This window comes from Lactuca serriola, chromosome 3 (genome assembly GCF_051521515.1).
Source record: "Lactuca serriola cultivar US96UC23 chromosome 3, Lser_US96UC23_V15, whole genome shotgun sequence".
In the NCBI taxonomy this organism is placed as follows: Eukaryota; Viridiplantae; Streptophyta; class Magnoliopsida; order Asterales; family Asteraceae; genus Lactuca; species Lactuca serriola.
This window is the reverse complement of record NC_136410.1, coordinates 271,379,787-271,403,334: the sequence shown is the minus strand read 5'-3', so window position 1 is coordinate 271,403,334 and position 23,548 is coordinate 271,379,787.

Sequence of the window (23,548 nt, the reverse complement as noted above, 5' to 3'; positions counted from 1 at the left end):
CGAAGGCGTCGTCCGTACTAATCACGTTATCCAACCGCCCTGACTACGTGTCGTCCCACATCCGAAGAGAAAGAGGACACGAAGACCTCGATGACTCTATTAACCGGTTGGGGATAAAAAAATGTGTACGAGGGGTCCCCGACCCGCCTCGCAAAAAAATGTAGACTTTACTAGCAATACCAAAGGACCCTTGGGGACCAGTAGTATACAAGCCATTGAAAGTCCCTCTACGTTGTGCCAAGTCGGTGAAACCCAACACTTCGTAGAAAAAAAGGTCTTCGGGCCTTAAGATCAGGTCATTGGGCTAGCTAGGCCCAACAAACAAGATTTTACACTTTTGGGGCCCAAAGATGGTGCGTAGACGTCCGTGCACACTCGCATGTAAATTGAGTTCCCAAACGTTATTTGTATGTATCGTAGTGTCGCCATGTTAGTAGTTTCGGATTTTCATTGGTTCGAGACCGAACCAATTCGTTTCACAACGATTTTGGTATTGTAGTGTATTGTATTTCGTCGATAGTCGCAGTACCATTGTTTGATCAAATTGCATGTATTGAATTAGCCTTGAAAGTTTTCTGTTTTCAGCCCCTCATTGTTTGTAAAATTTACTTTTTCAACCCCTTTAATTAAATACTTTCCGGTTTGGTCCTTAAATCAATTTTCTTGACATTTTATCACCAAAAATTATTGAAATTGATATTTTTCAGCATATTTTTCAATGAAAACAGTTTAAGTCCCTGAAATTTCAGTTTTCTCGGTTATAACCCTTCTTTTTCGCAACTTTGACAATTTTGGCCCAAATTGTAAAATTTTTGCAACTTTGGTCCTTTTTAAATTTAAAAAGCATTTTAAACCTTTGAAAAGGACTTGGAACACTTACAGTCCACTGTTTTACAGAAAAATACAGTTTTGGCCCTCCAAAACAGAAAATCTCGCATAATGGGCCTCATTGGGCCGAAAATGTCATTTTTAGCCCATTAAGCTTGAAATTTATGTTTTTAATCCTCTAAATGAGTATATTTCCAGAAATTGTTTTATTGAAACTGTTTTGACACACCTCATCCATCAGAATTCGTGATATGTCAATTTGGGCCCTTAATTTTGTGTTTTTCACATTTTAGGCCCAAAATTTGTGTTTTTAGCCCAAAGAAAATTGTTACTAAACCACCTAGCTATTTTTCTTGAAACACTTTGTATGTAGAAATATATTTGGTGCTAAAATCATTTAACATAAGATATATCTCGGTTTTGAGGGGTTTTATGGCTAGATCCAACATTATAGCACACAAAAGCATACATGTAAGCATGGAAATCATACAAGGCATACAAAACACATATAGATCTACACTTTCACTTGTATTCCCCCCCCCCACAAAACTCATAAAAACAGAAAATAGGGGGTATGAAGCTCACCTTAAGGGGGTAGTTTCGGTTTTGGAGAGAAGATGGAAGAGAAGTCAAGTGATTTTCGGCCTTAGCACCCTTCCTTGGTAGATCTCGAGTTTGGTGACTTCTAAGGTGTATGATCACAAGTTGGAATAGATTTAGAAGAGGTTTTTGATGGAATGAAATAGCTAGATCATATATATAAGTAAATACTTACCTAAGATGGTGATTAGCTTGAAAGATCCTCTTGAAAGCTTCTTAAAATCTCGAAATTATGGGGAGGAAAGGAGAGAGTTTTCTTGAATGTTCTTTGAGAGAATTTGTGAAATATGTGTGTGTGTTTGAGATGTGGCCGAGAGTGAGAGAGAGGAGAGGATAGAAGTGATTTTGAAGTGATGCTTGCTTGGAAACATGAGTTGTGTGCATGGAAACCCAACAAATAAAAGTGAGGTGGCAACCCAAAGTCAACTCTCCCTTTTTCCTTGGGCTTGGGCCGAGAATGGGGAGAGAAGAAAGGATTTTTGGGCTTTTTGCCCCTAAGCCCAATATTAGAGTTAGTTTGGGTGTTTATTGGCCTTATAAAATAAAATTGTGATTTTTATACTTTAATAAGCTAGATTAGGTTAATCATGGATCAAAGCTTTCAATTCATTTCATTCTAGGCCCAACATGGCCCATAATATTGAAATAAATGAATGTGGGTCCAATTAGAGCCCAATTAGGGTTCTAAGCCCATGATAGTCTAATTGGAAGCTTATTGGTCCATTTGGATCCAATAAGGGAGTCCTAGTCCAAAATGGACTTAAACAAGGACTTCTAGGGTTTCCAATTGTTTGATGACTATTTGTAGTACTTGTATAATGTATTTGATTGAAGTTTTTGAAGTCATAATCATAGGTGTTACACATGTTCTTAAGTTTTTGATTCACATTAGCTTGAATGTATAGATTACATGACACAAAATTTCCAGTTGTGACATCATCCCCCCGTTAGAGGGAATTTCGTCCCGAAATTCTGTTTGAAAGCTAGATTTGAGAATGCTAGAATAGGTGAGGGTACTTTTGCTTCATTTGATCTTCGCGTTCCCACGTGAATTCTGGCCCACGCTTTGCGTTCCACCGTACTTTCACGATCGGGATGCGACTTTGCTTAGTACGCTTCACCTCCCTGTCCATGATTTCGATTGGTTCTTCGACGAACAGGAGATTCTCATTGATTTCGATTTCGTCAAGAGGAATGACAAGGGTTTCATCTGATAGGCACTTCTTCAGATTAGAGACATGAAACACGGGGTGTACACCGTTTAGCTCCGCGGGTAGTTGTAGTCTGTATGCTACTGGGCCTATTCAGGCGACGATTTCGAAAGGTCCAATGTATCGCGGGTTCAACTTTCCCCGTTTTCCGAAACGTATGACCCCTTTCCAGGGTGAGACTTTCAACAGTACTCGATCACCGACCTGGAATTCTAAGGGCTTTCGCCGTTTATCGGCGTAGCTCTTTTGTCGGTCACGCGATGCTTGTAATCGAGCTCTGATCTGAACGATCTTTTCTGTGGTTTCGCGAATGATCTCTGGTCCTGTTAGTGCCCTGTCCGACGTATGCGTTCTTGCTAGCTGGGTGTCACCTACTTCAGCCCAACATAACGGTGATCTACATTTACGCACGTACAGTGCTTCGAAAGGAGCCACCTTGATGCTCGAATGGTAACTATTGTTATATGAGAACTCGATCAACGGTAGGTGGGTATCCCAAGACTTTCCAAAGTCTATCACACATGCACGAAGCATGTCTTCAAGCGTTTGAATGGTTCGTTCACTTTGACCGTCCGTTTGTGGGTGATATGCGGTGCTCATATCGAGATGAGTTCCCATTGCCTTGTGGAGTGATTGCCAAAAGCGCGATGTGAACCTACTGTCCCTATCCGAGATGATAGATTTTGGCACTCCATGGAGTCTTACGATTTCTCGTAGGTACAACCGCGTCAGTCTTTCCATCTTGTAGGATTCTTTGATTGGCAGGAAATGGGCAGATTTCGTCAGTCGGTCGATTATTACCCATATGGTGTCCAGTCCGTCCGACGTCTTGGGCAGCTTGGTCACGAAATCCATAAAAATCCCCTCCCATTTCCACTCAGGGATTGTCGGTTGCTGTAACAATCCGGAAGGTTTCTGGTATTCCACCTTTACTTTGGCGCACGTAAGGCACTTACTAGCATAGGTTGCGATTCCCGCCTTCATGTTAGGCCACCAATAGTGTTGTTTAATGTCCAAATACATCTTGTCCGAACCGGGATGAATGGAGTATCATGTCTTGTGGGCTTCCTTCATAATGGTCTCCCTAAATCCTCCGATTTTTGGGACCCAAATACGGTTCATGAAGTAGTATACCCCATTCTCTTTTGCTTCTAGGTTCTTCTCCATCCCGCGCAATGCCTCGCTAGTTCTATTTTCCGCTTTCATAGCCTCTGACTGGGCTGATGCAATTTGAGTGGCTAGATGAGATTGAATGGTTATCGAGTGTGTTTTCGTACGGTGATTAGAGTACTCCTTCCGACTTAATGCATCAGCTACCACGTTGGCCTTGCCTGGATGGTACTTGATCTCGCATTCATAGTCGTTTAGCAATTCCACCCATCTTCGTTGTCTCATGTTCAACTCTTTCTGATTCAAGATATGCTGGAGGCTCTTGTGGTCCGTGAAGATGGTGCACTTTGTACCGTACAGGTAGTGCCTCCAAATTTTCAGAGCGAAGACCACGGCTCCCAGTTCTAGGTCATGGGTCGTGTAATTTACTTCGTGCATCTTTAGTTGGCGGGACGCATATGCTATCACCCTTCCACGTTGCATGAGAACGCAACCTAAACCCTGATTCGACGCGTCACAGTAGACTATAAAATCTTCCGTTCCTTCAAGTAGAGATAGTACAGGAGCACTACAGAGAGCTTGCTTCAAGGTTCGAAACGCAATCTCTTGTCGGTCTGTCCACTTGAATGGCACGCCCTTTTGCGTAAGCAAGGTAAGCGGCTTGGCGATCTTAGAGAAGTTTTGGATGAATCTCCTATAGTAGCCTGCTAGGCCTAAGAACTGCCGAATTTCTGTGGGCGTAGTCGGAGTTGCCCATCCTTCCACAGCTTTGACCTTAGAGGGATCCACATGAATTCCATCTTGGCTAACTACGTGGCCTAGAAAATTCACGCTCCGTAGCCAGAACTCACACTTAGAGAGTTTGGCGTAAAGCTTTTCCGATCGCAGAGTCTCTAGGACTTATCGGAGATGTTGGCCATGCTCCTCTTTGCTTCGAGAATAGACGAGGATGTCATCGATAAACACAATGACGAAGTTGTCAAGGAACGGTCGACAGATTCGATTCATTAGGTCCATGAATGCGGCAGGTGCATTTGTTAGACCGAAGGGCATTACGACGAATTCATAATGTCCGTAGCGGGTTCGGAAAGCGGTTTTAGGAATATCCTCTTCTCGGACTTTGAGTTGGTGGTATCCGGACCGTAAATCTATTTTAGAAAAATAACTAGCTCCTTGGAGCTGGTCGAATAGATCATCGATTCGTGGGAGTGGGTAGCGGTTTTTAACAGTGAGTTTATTTAACTTTCTGTAATCGATGCACATTCTGAAAGATCCGTCCTTCTTTTTGACAAAGAGCACCGGAGCTCCCCATGGCGAGTAGCTAGGTCGGATAAATCCCTTGTCCAGAAGCTCACTGAGTTGGCTGGACAATTCCTGCATCTCAGCAGGAGCCAACCGATATGGTGATTTAGCGAGAGGGGTTGCTCCTGGAACGAGGTCGATTCGGAACTCAACCTGTCTCTCTGGGGGTACTCCTGGAAGATCTTCAGGAAACACGTCCGGGAATTCACACGCTACCGGAATATCTTGGATGTTAGTTTCTTCTTTGGTCTTGTCCACTATGTGAGCCATGAACGCCAAATTGTTCTTTCGCAGATGTTTTTGTGCTTTGATGCACGAGATAAGACGAAGATTCGTGCTAGGTTTGTCTCCGTAAATTACTAGGGTTTCGTGATTTGGGAGACGAAGGCGAATGGCCTTCTCGTGGCACATAATCTCAGCATGGTGGGGGCTTAACCAATCCATGCCGATAATCACATCGAAACTCCTAATTAATACTGGCATTAGGTCTATTCGAAAAACGTGTTGGTTGAGGGTTAGGGTACATCCGATGTAGATCTCCCCAGTGGATTCGGTTTTCCCATTGGCCATTTCCACTGTATAGGTTTCATTTAGCTTCTGGGGTTGTTGTTTTAATAAATGTTTAAACTTCTCGCTTACGAAACTTCGCTCCGCTCCGGTATCAAATAAGATGCATGCATAAGTGTGGTTTAGGAGAAACGTACCGGTCACAACTGCGGGGTCCTGAACTGCATCACTCTGACCCATAGTCAGCATTCTTCCTGCTCCTCTGTTTCCTGAGCTGTTGTTAGGGCAATCTCGGCGGAAATGCCCCGTCCTTCCACACCGAAACAGGTGTGGCTAGGCCCTGCATTGTTGCCGCCGGCATTGGTGTTGTTGGTATTGCGGTGGTCGTTGTTGTTGTTGTTCTGATTGTTTCCCTGACTCTGATTCTGGGGAGGATAAGTCCTGCAGAACCTTGCAGTGTGTCCCCTTCGGTTGCAACTGGTGCAATGGAACTCCTTACATTCTCCATGGTGATGGAAACCGCACTTGCTGCACTTGGGAAAATTACCGGAATAGGGTCTTGAAGCATTTGAAGCAGCTGAGGCTGGAGCATGTGGTGTGGCTGGAACCGGTGCGGTGACAACGTTAACTGCCACCGTTTGCTGCTTTTTAGAGGTCTCGGGGCCCTGACGCCCCTTTCTCTTGTTGTTCCGCCCTTTCTTGCCATCACCCTCCTTTTTCTTCTCAGTCTCCACTGGCTTCTCGCCCTTCTTGTTGTTATGATCATATAGCCTCTTTGCCAATCTCTTCGCACTGTCAAACGTTTCAGGGTTCGCAGCTATCACATTCCCCTGAATGGGAGGTGTCAGTCCCCAGATGAATCGTTCGATCTTCTTTCCTTCTGATGTGATCATACCCGGGCACAACAGAGATAGTTCGCTAAATCTCGATATGTAGGCATCGATGTTCGCATTCTGCACAGTGAGGTTCCATAGTTCCTGCTCCATCTTTTGTATTTCGCCTCGGGGGCAGTACTCAGCCATTAACATTTCTTTCATTTCTGCCCATGGGATAGAGTTGGCGACAGGGAGCGTCATAGCCTCCACGTGTCCGTCCCACCAAGTGAGTCCTTGGTCCACAAAAGTACAAGCCGCGAACTTCACCTTCATCTGCTCGGGGCAATCGCATATCTCGAATACCGACTCTACCTTCTCGATCCATCGCTTCAAAGTGATCACTCCTCCAGTGCCGTTGAAAGTTCGTGGTTTAGCGTTTGTGAAGTCCTTGTAGGTGCACGTTTTAGTGGGTCCTTGATTCGTCCCGTTGTTCGAGCTTCCGGATCCTTGCCCGTTACCTCCTCCGTTGTTCCCTCGGTGAAGTTGTGCCATAGCTGCTGTGACCGCAGCAGACACGGCTGCCTGGAAAGCAGTGGTGTCAACTTCGGGCGGGGTTGGTTCGGGATTTCCGCGAGTAGCTCGGCGAGGCATCTTCTTGTCACAAAACGGAAAGATGTTGAGTGTACGTGGTTTCCGTGAGGTCGTGGTCCTACTGACTAGGTGTATGGCACGAACTTAAGTACTTCTATCATTTAGCATACAATCATAGATTCGCAACACATAGCAAAACACGTAAGAGTTCACTAATATCATCCTATGCCTCTTCCACTATGGCAGACTAAACAGACGTTCTCTTTTTGGTGCTAGAAGGGTATAGTTTTAGGTTCCCTAGCTATCCCGATCTCATCAAGACGTGTGTTAGTTTTACTTTGGAGGGAATGTAGTTGATCAGGCTACATTCACTCCTTGGTATTACTAAGAACAGTCCCGAATTAACCGAGATACCAGCATTGTTGTGTTTGGTTCGGCGTTAGGTTTTTATTCCTAATGCAAGCAGGTGTGTTTTAGTTACTTGTTTTGTTCAGAGTTATGTTAGTCCCTCTTTTGGTTTATAGTTGCATATCAATGTGTGGCTCGACATGCTAGTTCACTATAAACAAAGCTCTGATACCAACCTGTCACACCCCCGAACCAGACGGCGGAAACGTCCGGGGGCTGTTGTGACTCAATTGAATACCATAACATTGAATATATATGAAACATAACAACATTCGTCACCATGCATTAGTATAGTACAACCAGTAGCGTTTACATGAAATACATTGTTTAAACATTACATTCCCAAAAATGAGATGTTCGGTTCGTACATCAATAAACTGCAAGCCACCACTGAATATTATTTCCTTTGTATCACTGGTTCCCTGAGAATACAAGTATTTTGAAAAACGTCAACATATGAAATGTTGGTGAGTTCATAAGTAGTGTTTTAAAATCCAATGTTTTGTATTGTTTGAAAACCACCAGAAAATCCGATATTTTCTGAAAATAGTATAGTCAAAAAGGTGTGAAGATCCATAGGTATGCTTGTTTGTTTCTATACTTGTAAAAATTGTTCATTAAAGTTGTATGCATTTCGAGTCCGATATGTATTGAAAACCTAGGAAAACCCGATGTTTTCCTAATTCTTCGAATTCCATGAAGTTACGTTGAAACCATTGCAAAAAAGAGTAGTCTCATTCCCAGGCGACGTTGGATTATTTTTTAGCATGATTAATTGCTACAAACACGCATTACACAAACGACCAGTTTATAGCTATACTAACGATCCCGAAGGCGTCGTCCGTACTAATCACGTTATCCAACCGCCCTGACTACGTGTCGTCCCACATCCGAAGAGAAAGAGGACACGAAGACCTCGATGACTCTATTAACCGGTTGGGGATAAAAAAATGTGTACGAGGGATCCCCGACCCGCCTCGCAAAAAAATGTAGACTTTACTAGCAATACCAAAGGACCCTTGGGGACCAGTAGTATACAAGCCATTGAAAGTCCCTCTACGTTGTGCCAAGTCGGTGAAACCCAACACTTCGTAGAAAAAAAGGTCTTCGGGCCTTAAGATCAGGTCATTGGGCTAGCTAGGCCCAACAAACAAGATTTTACACTTTTGGGGCCCAAAGATGGTGCGTAGTCGTCCGTGCACACTCGCATGTAAATTGAGTTCCCAAACGTTATTTGTATGTATCGTAGTGTCGCCATGTTAGTAGTTTCGGATTTTCATGGTTCGAGACCGAACCAATTCGTTTCACAACGATTTTGGTATTGTAGTGTATTGTATTTCGTCGATAGTCGCAGTACCATTGTTTGATCAAATTGCATGTATTGAATTAGCCTTGAAAGTTTTCTGTTTTCAGCCCCTCATTGTTTGTAAAATTTACTTTTTCAACCCCTTTAATTAAATACTTTCCGGTTTGGTCCTTAAATCAATTTTCTTGACATTTTATCACCAAAAATTATTGAAATTGATATTTTTCAGCATATTTTTCAATGAAAACAGTTTAAGTCCCTGAAATTTCAGTTTTCTCGGTTATAACCCTTCTTTTTCGCAACTTTGACAATTTTGGCCCAAATTGTAAAATTTTTGCAACTTTGGTCCTTTTTAAATTTAAAAAGCATTTTAAACCTTTGAAAAGAACTTGGAACACTTATAGTCCACTGTTTTACAGAAAAATACAGTTTTGGCCCTCCAAAACAGAAAATCTCGCATAATGGGCCTCATTGGGCCGAAAATGTCATTTTTAGCCCATTAAGCTTGAAATTTATGTTTTTAATCCTCTAAATGAGTATATTTCCAGAAATTGTTTTATTGAAACTGTTTTGACACACCTCATCCATCAGAATTCGTGATATGTCAATTTGGGCCCTTAATTTTGTGTTTTTCACATTTTAGGCCCAAAATTTGTGTTTTTAGCCCAAAGAAAATTGTTACTAAACCACCTAGCTATTTTTCTTGAAACACTTTGTATGTAGAAATATATTTGGTGCTAAAATCATTTAACATAAGATATATCTCGGTTTTAAGGGGTTTTATGGCTAGATCCAACATTATAGCACACAAAAGCATACATGTAAGCATGGAAATCATACAAGGCATACAAAACACATATAGATCTACACTTTCACTTGTATTCCCCCCCACAAAACTCATAAAAACAGAAAATAGGGGGTATGAAGCTCACCTTAAGGGGGTAGTTTCGGTTTTGGAGAGAAGATGGAAGAGAAGTCAAGTGATTTTCGGCCTTAGCACCCTTCCTTGGTAGATCTCGAGTTTGGTGACTTCTAAGGTGTATGATCACAAGTTGGAATAGATTTAGAAGAGGTTTTTGATGGAATGAAATAGCTAGATCATATATATAAGTAAATACTTACCTAAGATGGTGATTAGCTTGAAAGATCCTCTTGAAAGCTTCTTAAAATCTCGAAATTATGGGGAGGAAAGGAGAGAGTTTTCTTGAATGTTCTTTGAGAGAATTTGTGAAATATGTGTGTGTGTTTGAGATGTGGCCGAGAGTGAGAGAGAGGAGAGGATAGAAGTGATTTTGAAGTGATGCTTGCTTGGAAACATGAGTTGTGTGCATGGAAACCCAACAAATAAAAGTGAGGTGGCAACCCAAAGTCAACTCTCCCTTTTTCCTTGGGCTTGGGCTGAGAATAGGGAGAGAAGAAAGGATTTTTGGGCTTTTTGCCCCTAAGCCCAATATTAGAGTTAGTTTGGGTGTTTATTGGCCTTATAAAATAAAATTGTGATTTTTATACTTTAATAAGCTAGATTAGGTTAATCATGGATCAAAGCTTTCAATTCATTTCATTCTAGGCCCAACATGGCCCATAATATTGAAATAAATGAATGTGGGTCCAATTAGAGCCCAATTAGGGTTCTAAGCCCATGATAGTCTAATTGGAAGCTTATTGGTCCATTTGGATCCAATAAGGGAGTCCTAGTCCAAAATGGACTTAAACAAGGACTTCTAGGGTTTCCAATTGTTTGATGACTATTTGTAGTACTTGTATAATGTATTTGATTGAAGTTTTTGAAGTCATAATCATAGGTGTTACACATGTTCTTAAGTTTTTGATTCACATTAGCTTGAATGTATAGATTACATGACACAAAATTTCCAGTTGTGACATGTTGTATGGGAGAAGGTGTCGGACCCCCATTTGCTGGGGAGAGGTCGAGCAGCGTGTTATGGGTAGCACAGAGATTGTGCTTTAGACGACAGAGCAGATACAACAGGTCAGGAAGAGCATGTTGACCGCTCAGAGCCGCCAGAAGAGTTATGCGGACAGACGTCAATCCGAGCTCGAGTTCCAGGTTGGTGATTACGTTCTCCTAAAGGTATCTCCATGGAAAGGAGTGATCCGATTCAGGAAGAGGGGCAAGCTAGGGCCCCGATATATTGGGCCGTTCAAAGTGATCGTGAGGGTGGGCAGGGTAGCGTATCGTTTGGAGCTACCTGCTGAATTGGAGCGGATTCATAATACCTTCCATGTGTCTCAGTTGAGGAAGTGTATAGCCGACGAGTCGGCGGTAGTGCCGTTAGAGGACATTCAGGTGGATGCAAGCCTGAACTACGCAGAGAGACCAGTTGCGATTGTGGATCGAAAGATCAAGGTTTTGAGGAACAAGGAGGTGCCTCTGGTACAGGTTCAGTGGCAACATCAGAAGGGATCCGAGATGACCTGGGAGCCAGAGCGTGAGATGCGGGAGCAGCATCCGGAGCTATTTCAAGAATGAGACTTCGAGGGCGAAGTCAGATTCAAGTGGGGGAGAATTGTAACATCCAAAATTTCAGGTATTATATTTGTTCATTTTATTTTGAGTTTTGTGGAAGAACTCGGCGAGTTGGTGCGAAGACTCGCCGAGTAGAGACGCGATTTCTCACCCGGATTAATGACCGGACTCGGCGAGTCACATTGGTTGACTCGGCGAGTCTGCGCTGTTTAATGAAACCCTAATTTCTCCGGTTTGGGGCCTATTTAAAGGGCCTTATGGCCGTCATTTGTGCTAACTAGTCCCCAAAGTGAAACCCTAGTGAGCTTGAGCGTTTGGAGTGAGATAAGGAGCCATTGTTGACCTTGGAGGTGTTATCTAGCAAGGGAAAGGAAGAAATAGCCAAGGGGAAACAAGAGGATCAACTTCTTGAAGATCTGAGGTCCAGAACATCACGTTTGAGGTACTATTTTCGAACCATTCTCTGTTATGGTGATGTTCATGTTGATTTAGGGCTTATTGAGCCCTTTTGTGGCTAGATCTAGTGCTTCCTTGGTCCCTTAAGCGAGTTAGGTTCTGGATCTGGACCCCTGGAGGTCCAGAGTGTCCCTTTGTCCAAGCTTTTTATGAATCCATGGAGGTTTTGGACTGGGGTCTTTGTGCTTGAGGTCAAAACACCATTTATGAGTCATTAGGTGTGTTATGAGCGCCAAGACATGAACTTTACGTGACGAATAAGCTTGAAAGTACTGGATCCATGAGTTAGTGAAGCAGATCTGACCTCAGAAGGTCGTTTGGGGTTGTGCATGGAATGCACTCGTCGAGTCCATTTCCAGACTCGACGAGTTGGTGTCGGTTGTATAGTGATTTCGAACCAGGGTTTGAGTAACCGAGTCGGGTGAGTGACTCGGTGAGTCGGAAGGGACTCAGAGGAATCGGGTCCCCGTAGAGACTCGACGAGTCCACGCCAGACTCAGCGAGTTGAGTTGACCGTTGACCATTGACCAGAGTTGACCAATGTTGACTTGATAGGGTTAGTCAACCTTAGTTGGAAAAGTGTTAATTAGAGATGTATTGTGTTATAGGAGGACTATAGCTCGGGAGATCGAGCACTAGTGATTTCAGGGATTTGCGAGTTATCGAGATACGCGAGGTGAGTCTTCTCACTATACTTTACCTTGAGTAGGTAATCAGAGTTAGGTGACAGAGTATTTGTATGCTATATGTATGTTATGTGTTGTACTGCATTATTTCTATGTGATTTATGTTGTGCATGTTTATAGAGTTGGAACCGGAAGGTTCACAGAGTTAGAACCAGAGGGTTCACAGAGTAGGGTCCATGGACCCACAGAGTTATAGCCTTGAGTGGCTAATATGTGCTATGTGTGGTATTTTGGGGAACTCACTAAGCTTTGTGCTTACAGTGTTTGGTGTTATTTGTTTCAGGTACTAGTGATGACCGCGGGCAGGCACCGGCCTGATCAGTACACACACGGGATTTTTATGTTATGAGATCTTGGGATTTTTATATGTTATGGATTTGAGTTTCAAACACTGATGTTTTTATGAATACTAAATGAATTATGCTTTTTATAAAATGCGAAAAATTGTTTTGAAATTTACGGTGTTAAAAAAAAACCCTAAAACTTCTCTCTAAAAAGCATGAGCAGAAAAGATGCAAAGCTTGAAGCTTTTTACCTCAAAATGAAGCTTCTTTCACTGCTAAACTCGGATCCAAAAGCTTGAGCTCCAACCCTTCCTGTTCCACGGCTATCACTTTGCTCCAAATGGCCAAGAACACAATACAAAGCCATCCTAGACACTCCCTTGCTATATGAACGAGATTTAGGGTTTTGAAATGGTAAAGCTCTGGGAAAAGGTGGCCAACAAAAGGGCCTTAAGGTTGCTTATATAGGGAGGCTCAACATATTAGGGTTTCTTGATATGTGCATATTTAGCTCATATTAAGTGTAGATTTTTATTCATTTATTAGCTAAATTATTGTATTTCATGGACAAAAGGTACTTAAAAGTGTTTGAATTATGTTTTCAGTCCAAAAATGAAGCTCGGAAGCAAAAGGAAGCAGGAGAAGCGGTTGAGAGCTCGAGAATGGAATGAAGAAGAAAAACACCAAAAATAACACATACTCGGCGAGTAAGGTCGACTACTCGGCGAGTCCACACAAAGATTCGAGAAGATAATGACTCGGAAACCTAGAGACTTATCACAATACGGGGATTGAGAGATGGACTCGACGAGTCGGTTCGTATATATAAAGATAACCTCTCAGAACGATGGGAGAATTCTGGAACGATTCTGGAGAGTTCAGCTGCGATTAAAAAGTCAGAAACACCCTAGAAGACGAAGTTAGAAGCTAGAATTCAATTCCGAAGGAGATTTGAGGCAAATTTCATCATTCTACTTAATCTTTTGTTTTGTCATTATGGTTAAACAATTAGAATCTGTTTCTTTGCTGTTATTTACTTCAATTATGAGCTAAAATTCTTAGACTTCTGTTTGGGGATACGAAATTGATACTATGGTTTGATTCTTGGTAGGATTAATTTAAAGTTGGTGATTTTTGTTATTTTAGCTTGCTAAAGAACCTTATGTGTGAATGATAATTAATTTTCTGTTAATAGGAAGGTAATTAAATAACATGAACATCTTTTAATTATTAACCTCATATGCTATGTGATCACTTTGTCATATGTCTAGGATTAATGAACATGAAACTAGAGTTAATAAGAAAATTGAGTAAATTCATGTGTGAGCTTGTGTGATGACCATCAACAAGAAGTTAACTAAAAGACTAAATTAGTTAACTATTGCAAGTCTAAATTAACCCAAATAATTAATCTAGTGAATTTAATTAAATTATACAACTGGACACTGTTTAAGTTAGTTTATTTACTAAGGATTAGTGTAGTGAATGCGAATCTAATCACTTGAATCGGTAACCAACAAAAGAATTAATCCATTGCACCATTACCTTGAAATCAACCATAAGATCAATTGAGTTGAACTAAACAGAAGTTCCTTCCCATTATTGAATCTAGTTAATTCTTTGTTTTTCTAAGTTTTAGATTAAGTAATAGTTAGTAAGTTTTCTAGTCTTGTAAAACTAGAGAAAACCCCCTACTTATTAATTAATTTAGATAGAATTAGTTTTTAGTTTTAATTTGTCGTTCCTTGTGTTCGATACCCTACTTATTTAACTATACCACAATTGATAGGTCCACTGCCTTTGTGTGTTATTTTATAATTAAAACTAGGTTTAAAACTAAGTGAGTTTGCACACATCAAGTTTTTGGCGCCATTGTCGAGGAGCAAAGGCAAAACCGTTGGAGAAACCGCTTCTTCAAGGAACTCACCACTCAAAAACGTCAAATCCGTTTTCAGCAAGAAAAGGAGCAGCAAGATAGGAGCATCCAGTGCCTCTATGACAATCGAAGACCCAATTCAAGAAGATATTGAGTACGAGACCGAGGAAGAAGAAGAACCCACATACGATCACGAATCCGAGTTTGAAGACGATTTAGCTATCACTATGGCTAATATCGATGAAGTCCCCATGGGGGAATGGAAGAAGAGGATGCGCGATGACACCGGCCCAGGACTTGTGCAGCCCGCAATTCCTGCAACCGCTACTTTCGAACTAAAAGGCCATATTCTCGCTCAACTCAAGGAGATTCCTTTTTATGGGAAGGATCACGAAGACGCCTACAAGCACTTGGACGAAGTGAATGATGTGGCTCACTACTTCAATGTACCGAATGTTCCACGCGAGACCCAGCTTCTTCGCATGCTTCCAGTCACGTTCAAAGGTGCTGCAAAGGATTGGCTAAAGTCACTTCCTCCCGGATCGGTCACCACATGGGCCAAGATGAAGGAAGAATTCATTGATCACTTTTGCCCACTCTCCAAAATAGCCAAACTAAAGAAAACCATTGCCAACTTCGAGCAACAACCCAGAGAATCTCTTTATGAAGCTTGGGAAAGATACAAGGGCTTGCTTAGAAATTTCCCACACCATGACCTCAATAGCCAACAAGAGGTCTCCATCTTCTATGATGGAGTCAATGTCACCACAAGGCAATTGCTCGACTCACAAGGCCCGCTCACGAAGAAGGCGCCCCCGGTAATCAAGGAGCTAATTGAAGAATTCTCTAAGCATTCTAGAGCATACCACAATCCAAGAAATGAAGTAAGTCGGGGGGTAGTGAACTCAGCAAATGATAGCATGGCGGCGGTGGTAGCCAAACTTGATAGTCTAGATAGAAGAATGACAAAAATGGATCAAACAATCCATGTTATTCGGGTTGGATGTGAGAATTGTAGAGGGCCCCATCTCACAAAGGATTGTGATTTGGATGAGAATGGAAACAAGAAGGCTCAAGTATTCTATTCAAGTGGCGATCGATACAACGAGAATTTGCGGAAACCGAAGAAGGAATGGCTCCCATACGAAGAATACAAGAAAGCTAAGGAGGAGAAATACAAGCAGAAAGAGATGGGATTTTATCAAAAGGAAGAACCGGTAATGGAAAAGAAATCAGATTTAGAAGAATTGTTTACTAGATTCATAGCCGCGTCCGAAAAGAGACACAATGATTACGATGCTGCAATACACGAGACCAGAAATACGCTAAGGAATTAGCAGTCATCCATTCTCAACATTGAGAAGCAGCTGGGACTACTGGCACATCAAGTGAACGAAAGAAGACCGGGGCAACTTCTAAGTAACACTGAAACAAATCCGAGAATGGAGAATGTGAGTGCAGTGACTTCCAGCAATGAAGAAATTTTCACACATGCACAGAGGATCTCCAATAGGAAGACATAAAAGGCAGAAGAGTCAGCTCCAGCTAAGCCCGACCAGACTCGCTGAGTCCCTCTAATGGACTCGACGAGTCCATGCGTAAGTGACAAAACTGTCATTCCCTTAAAGCCATATAATCCCCCTTTGCCATTCCCAATCAGAGCCATGCCTGTGGAAAAAAGTTGAAGCTTATAGAGCCTTTATGGAGCATGTTAAAGCTTTACAAGTCAATGTGCCGTTTGTGGAAACGATGCTCAAAACACCCAAGTACTTCAACTCACTAAAAGGTCTCTTTGCTGCTAGGAAAGACTTGGCTGAAGTCGCGGAGATAATATTGAGTGAGTTACCCAAAAAGAAGGGCGATCCGGGGAGTATCATAATTCCGTGCCAATTTGGAAACACATTTGTCACTAAAGTGTTGACCGACTCGAGTGCAAGCATCAATCTGATGCCTTTCTCTTTCTTTAAGAAGCTAAATTTACCGGAGCCAAGGCCGGTAAACATGAAGATCCATTTGGCAGACAAGACGACTATTCATCCACGAGAAGTTTGTAAGGATCTTCTTATTAAAGTCGACAAGTTCATATTTCCAGTAGACTTTGTGGTGCTTGATATGGAAGAAGACCCCGACATTCCGATCATTTTAGGGAGGTCATTTTTAAACACCGCTTGTGCTTTAATTGATGTATGTGAGTCTACGCTAACGTTAAGGGTAGGTGACGAGTCCCCAATATTTAGAGCCTTACCAAAAGTCAAGCAAGAAGAGGAAGGAAAAGAAGAGATCTCATTTATCGATATAGATGATGAGATACTACAAAAAGAGCTTGCACTTTTGCAAGAAGAAGATCCAAGCAAGATTTTACTACTTTCTGGAGAAGATGGAGATGTTAACAAGGACTTGAAGGAGATAGAAAAGCTACTTGAAGGAGCTGACTTGGAAAACACTGAGGAATTGGTGAAATACGATCTGACTCGTCGAGTCACTTTCTTGGACTCGACGAGTCCAGTCGAATCTGCCAACAACTTGGTTGACTTAGATATGCTTGTTTCTAGTTCTCTGCATATGCTGGACTTGGATATTTTTCCTCATTCTTTAGAAGAACAAACAGCAGAAGGAGAAATAGACACGGAAGTTCAACATGTCCATATAGCATATCTTGATGCAATTCCGATTGAAGATGAGGTAAGCACAGAAAAAGAGGAGAAGGCAAATGATAGGAAAGTTGATGCTGATAAACCTTACATTACCAAACCTAGAGCATGAACTTTCACAAACTTTGAAGTAATTAAGTTTAAGGAAAAAGAGGTGCAAGAGAAGGTGAAAAAGAGTGGGGTGAAGAAGAAAAAGAGGAGAAGGGAAGCCCAAGCAGCTGAGGATGATGCTGTAAAAAAGAAAAGAGAGGAATTAAAACGGGCTTACAAAAAGAAGATTCATGCTTACAAGACAAAGTACAAACCGCAAAAGATTAGGCGTGCATTCCCGATGCTGGAAGATGACGAGACGTAGATGGGAAGGGGTCCAACTAATGACTCCTTAAAAAGAAGCACTTGGCGGGAGGCAACCCGTTATCTAGAGTTTGCTTTCTTTTATCTTTTTAGTTTTGTTTGAATTTTTTTCGTTTTTAGAATTCTAATCTTCCAATTCGTCGGACATGTCTGCTTGAGAGTGCGTATGGACTAAGTGTGGGGTGGAGTAAATTTTCTTTTTTAAATAAATGGCAAAATTTTATAATTTCTAAATTGTTTGTAAGAGACTCGCCGAGTCTGACCATGACTCGACGAGTCCATTTAGATTTTAGAAGAATGAAAAAAATCGCGAACAGACTCGCCGAGTCTGACCCAGACTCGACGAGTCATTTTTATTTACAGAAAAAAATTTGAAATTACTTTTACAACCGGTAACTAGGGTTTTAACCCTAATGAAATCAGTTTTTCACACTACACTCGCCGTGCGCCTCCCTCCCAACTTTTTCTCTCAAGCATTTATCATCTTCTTCAATTGTTCTTCAAGTTTTTCAATTTCCATCACAAAAGGTACTGAATTTCTTCCTAATTTCTGTTAAAAGCATGGCTTTTAGATGATCTAGGGTAGCAATTTCATATAATACCCGATTTTGTAGAATAATGAATTTCTAGGGTTTTGATTTTACATCAATTATGTTGTTTTGGATGATCATTCTTGCCCTAATACATGTTAGACACATCCCTGGACAAAACCCTTGAGTTAATTTTGAGTTTTAATGGTCGGATTTTGACAGACTCGCCGACTGACTCGCGCAGTTCTTGCGACTCGCCTAGTCGTTCATGGACTCGACGAGTCCAGTCGGGAACCCAGATGCGACTTATTTTAATGATTTTCTGTGTTTGTCTGTGTTTGGTGTTCTTTGTGTTGCAGGAAAATGTTTCACAGAAGTCAAGGGTCCAGTGGACGCCAAGGAGACTTTCCTTGGTTGAATTTCCCTCAAATCGAATCCGCTTCAACCATGACGAGGTGGAAGAAGAAATTAGCTGAAGTCAGAAAGAAAGAGATTTACGTGCCCAACAGAATTGATTAGGGTTGGTTGCAAAGTGTGCGTTATGAAGAGGAGTTGGCTCCCTATCTGTTAAAGGAGTTTGCTTACGAGGGAGAGACGATGGTTTGCGATGGGTGGAGCCGGGTCTTTCGTATTCAAGAGCCGGTGTACCAGGAGCTTTGCCAGGAATTTCTCTCCACATTATCTTTTCGTGGAGGAGATGACTGTTATCACCCGACGAGTGTCAGTTTCTGTCTTGGGGGCGAGTTTCATCAGTGCTCCGTTGTTGATCTGGCTTGTCGGATGGGTATTTATGACCGGTCATTGGTCTCGACCGCTATTTTCCGCGCTTTTATGGAACGCTCTCACAAAGTGTTCCCCGATGGTGTGACAAGTACGGGTTGGTGGAATACGATTGCTAACAAAGTGTACATTCCGAAGTCAGCCCAGGAGGGAAGCATTCGGTCGCCTACACACCGCCTTATTCATTGCCTTATTTCCACCACCATTAACCAACGAAAGGATGATGACAAGGTTTCTAACCTTGATGTCTTTTACTTATGGAACATTATCACACCAGACACTTTTTGCAATATTCCTTGGTGTTTAGCTTCATATTTGGCGGAGGGTGCGGTCAAGGACCGCAAGACTGTGGCAACCCGATATTTCAACTCCTTGTAAGGACCAGAATGGGTCAAGTATTGTAACCGCTTCTAAGTAATAAAATTTACTTTCATAATAAAACGTACAAATAGTTCTATTTAATTTCCTTCTATGATTAAATGTCTTTGAACCATGATCGTATGTGAAAAGAACGCCCAAATCCGACTTCATATAGCGAAGATGTGATTTTTCCAAGTTCGGCTTAGCAACAGACCGCTAAAAACTCGAATCGGAGATCGAGCGACTTTTGGCCGGAATGACCTAAACGAGAATCGAAGGTCTCGACAATGGTATTCCAGCGGTAAAAAGTCTGGCAAAAACCGACATCAGATAAAGAAGTTATGAATTTTCTAAGAAATTCCTTAAACACGATGGATTTTTAATAAATAATAAAAATATAATTTTGGAATTTGCCGACGGAGTCTAAACGAAAGTTGTAGAGCGTAGTCTCACCTACGCGAGGATATAAAGACCATCGAAAACGGAGTTCGTATGAAGAAGATATGGATTTTTGAAGTTTATTAAATAAATTAATTATTTATTTAATTCAAAATTCGGATATTATCCGAAGGGGAGTCAGCATCCTCCTCCGAAGTACGCGCTGCGTACTCCTGTACGCCCCGCGTAACCGAGAGGATTGGCCTCGGATCGTCCACGTCGCCATATCCGAGGAATCCGATCCATCCGACCCGTCCGACCCGTCCGACCCGACGTCCCATCCGACCCGGCGTCCCATCCGACCCACCTCCCCAGCAACCCGTCCCATCCGAACCGAGGCAGTCGAGGCTTCGGTCATGCATGACGTACGCGTACGCAGCGCGTACGAGCGTACACCCCGCGTACCGAGGCAGACCAGCCTTCCTATAAATAGAATGCGAGGGTTTCCAAAGAAAGGGTTCATTTCTCTTCTCTCTCTCTCAACTTTGCCTCATTTTCCGTGTCCGTTCAAACCCGAAGCTCTGGTCTTTTTGGCTCAAGTCCCGAAGGTCGATTTTACTTCCGAGATTCCCGAGAATCCCGAGGAAAATCCGTTTCCCGAGACGAAACTCTGCCCGGTTTTCCATCTCGCTATCTTCAAACTTTCAAGTGAGTTTCATACCCCTAAATCAACCTTTTTAATTAGTCTAAATACTTTTATATGCTTTCAAAGGGGGGGATTACAAGTAAAACACACGAGTATTATCGTGCGTTACATAAAGAAATTCTTTTATATATTGTTATATATTCAAATCACATGCGATTTATAAACATTTAAAGGAACTTATATATATATATATATATATATATATATATGTATATATGTATATATATAACATATGTCCCAATAGCATTTTCCCTTTTAAAAATATAATGTTGTTGTAATGCATGTATAAACTAATCTGTTCTGAGATTTTTCTTGTCTATCCTAGACTCTACACCCAAAAATCTATACTTTCATAAACAAGCGATTCCTTTTCTCAATGTTTCTAAACAAACAAGACACGCTTTTTGGAAACTATAATAGGTATGGTTTTACGAAACAAATTTCTAACTCTTACGTAGTAGAATCACATATTTCAAGAAGTTCACTTTCGTGTACAAGAACAAACGTAACATTTTAACAAGTAGATCTGTTTTTATACCACGGATTTGTGAGACACTAACTTCATGTACGTTCGAGTACACATTTCAAGTCCTGTATTATATACCAGAATCCCTTGGAGGGGGAGCATGGTGTTTGTGTATAGATCTATACGGGCTTGACAAACCCGCGCCCTGACTGTTAGCTGCAGTCCACCGTTTGGGGTGACAAACGTCATAACATTTCAACGCCTGAAGAACGTTGTGTATAGGCATTCAGAGTCAATAGTATGGTTATAAAACTCACAAGGGGTATTAAAATGCATTGATTTACAAGGTTTTCAAATTCATTGGTTCTTTTACATTTACATACATTTTAGAAACAAACATTGGTCTTGAGTGAAGGCTACTTTTATACTAGCAGAAAATATTGGATTTTCTAACCACAAACAAACGAAGATAAAACATTTCAGTTCATTCAAACATTGTCACTTAAATACTTATGAAATTCACCAGCTTAAATGCTGATCTACTCTTTCAAAATTACTTGTATGTCCCAGGAAATCAGTAATTTCAGGTATTCATTTCGCTTTTGATGAAGGGATGCTGCGGCGCCAGTTTAATCTCGTATTTTGACATCATATTGTAATTGAGTTTTGAACATGTAACTTTTGACAAATGTAAACTTTCAATTATATATATGATGGTTGTATTGCTTTCTTTACTATGTATTCATTTGTTACGTTACCACATGAAGTCATCCGCCCCCGAACGTTTCCGCCGTTCAGGTTTGGGGGTGTGACAGATTGGTATCAGAGCAATGTTTATAGTGAACTAAGTATATCGAACCACATAAGATATACAAACTATAAATGCTTAGGGGACTAATACTCTCTGACAAAACAAATTTTCTTTTTACACTTAAGCAGCATTTCGTTCAACTTAAATTGGTAGTTCATTTAAGTACAAATACATGCCTACCACGAACTATTTTCATGTTATACAACTATACAAGTATTTAGACAAGTTGACACTACGATTGGGACTCGATATATGTAATCAGATTTTGGACAAATATAGCGTGATCAACTATATTTGCCCAAGATTGGACCAACGTATATCGAGGAATGATCGTAGTAAGCAACAAGTCAAAACTTACCAAACCATTACAAGAATCAAACACAAGCACTTAAATACTATAGGAGTATTTGCTATCTAAACTAGTTTAACTTACATGTTTTACATGTTCCGGCTTTACTCAATTCTTATAACCCCTTTTTCTCGTACAGTCAAATGGCTGGATTTCACCACCCTGGCGACCCCTACTTTCCCAACCAAGGCAACGGAGGATGGATCGAAGATGATCCCGAAGAGGACGAGGAACCCATAGAAGTGGGTGATGACTCCGGTACCGACTCAGAGCCGGAAGTTATCGATCCACCACCCATTCAACCTCCCGTCTTCATAAGGAACTTTCAAGGACCGACTCCCGTCTGGGGAAGTCACCTCCACCATTGGAGCCAACAGCAAAACCTACGCCCTCCCTACGGCATGTGCCGGGAATTCTATGATGTCCGCAGCGGAGGTTCGGCTGATCGAGCACTCCCGGTAATGGTGGGTAAGTTAGCCAATCAGTCCTATCAGTCTGGAGTACAAGCTAGTCGACTCCGGGATATCAACGTGGAAGTGCAGGTTCACACTTCTGACATCCGTAGGCTGGACAAGATGCAAGACAACGCCCAATTCCAAGCTGAATCGTTTCAAGCGCAAATGATTGCAGCCCTCGCCGAACTAAGGGAACAACAAGCCGCTTTCGATAGGCGTCTAATGGAGTCAAAGCAATCAGATACGGAGTCAAGCTCCAAGCGCAACCTTCGACGCAAGTAGTGCTTGTCTAGGACTCAAATTTTGTTATAGCTTAGGACCTCGGCTAAAAGTCTTTAAATTTCTCGAACTTTGTAATCGGAGACCCTTATGGGGGTCAAATTTTCATGATCGTTGTAACAACTTTTATATTAATATAAGTGGCACTATTACTACTATGTTGAGTATTTCGTTCGAACATTGAATGGTCTTTGTGAACCCAAACACTCGTTTCATACCTTCAGTCTTACAAATAACTTTCATTTTTCTATTTTAAGACTTATACTTTCATCTGTTGTTGAACTATAGCGATTTAGTTCATGAGACACATACATTTTTCCATTCTATGAAATTCTTATCCTTGTCTTTTCAATCTATAGTTGAAGGATGCCTCCGCGTAGGAATCCAAGGCGAAACAACGGTGAGGAAGCACCTATACCACCACCACCTCCACCACCTCAATTTGATGCTGTTATGTTTCAAGCAGCAGTCACCGCGGCAGTGGCAGCTGCCATGTCACAGATCAATAACTCGAGTACTAATGGCTCGGGATCTGGCACACACCTATCCAACCATGGCGAGAGTCATGGACCACCTCGAGAATGCACCTATAAGGACTTCACTAATGCCAAGCCCCGAATGTTTTATGGTACTGGTGGTGTGATGGCCCTGAGGCAGTGGATCGAAAGGACGGAGGCAGTCTTTGAAATATGCTCCTGCCCCGAGCACAGCAAGGTCAAATTTGCAACTTTCACCCTTCTCGATAAAGCTTTAACTTGGTGGAATGGCCACGTTAAAGTACTCACCCTAATCGTGGCAAACTCCATAAGCTGGGAGAACTTGAAGGCCATGATGATGAGAGAATACTGCCCACGGGGAGAGATTCAAAAGCTTGAACACAAGCTATGGACTCTCGGAATGGTTGGTACCGACATCGCTACTTATACCAACAGATTCTGCGAGCTGGCAATCCTTTGTCCAG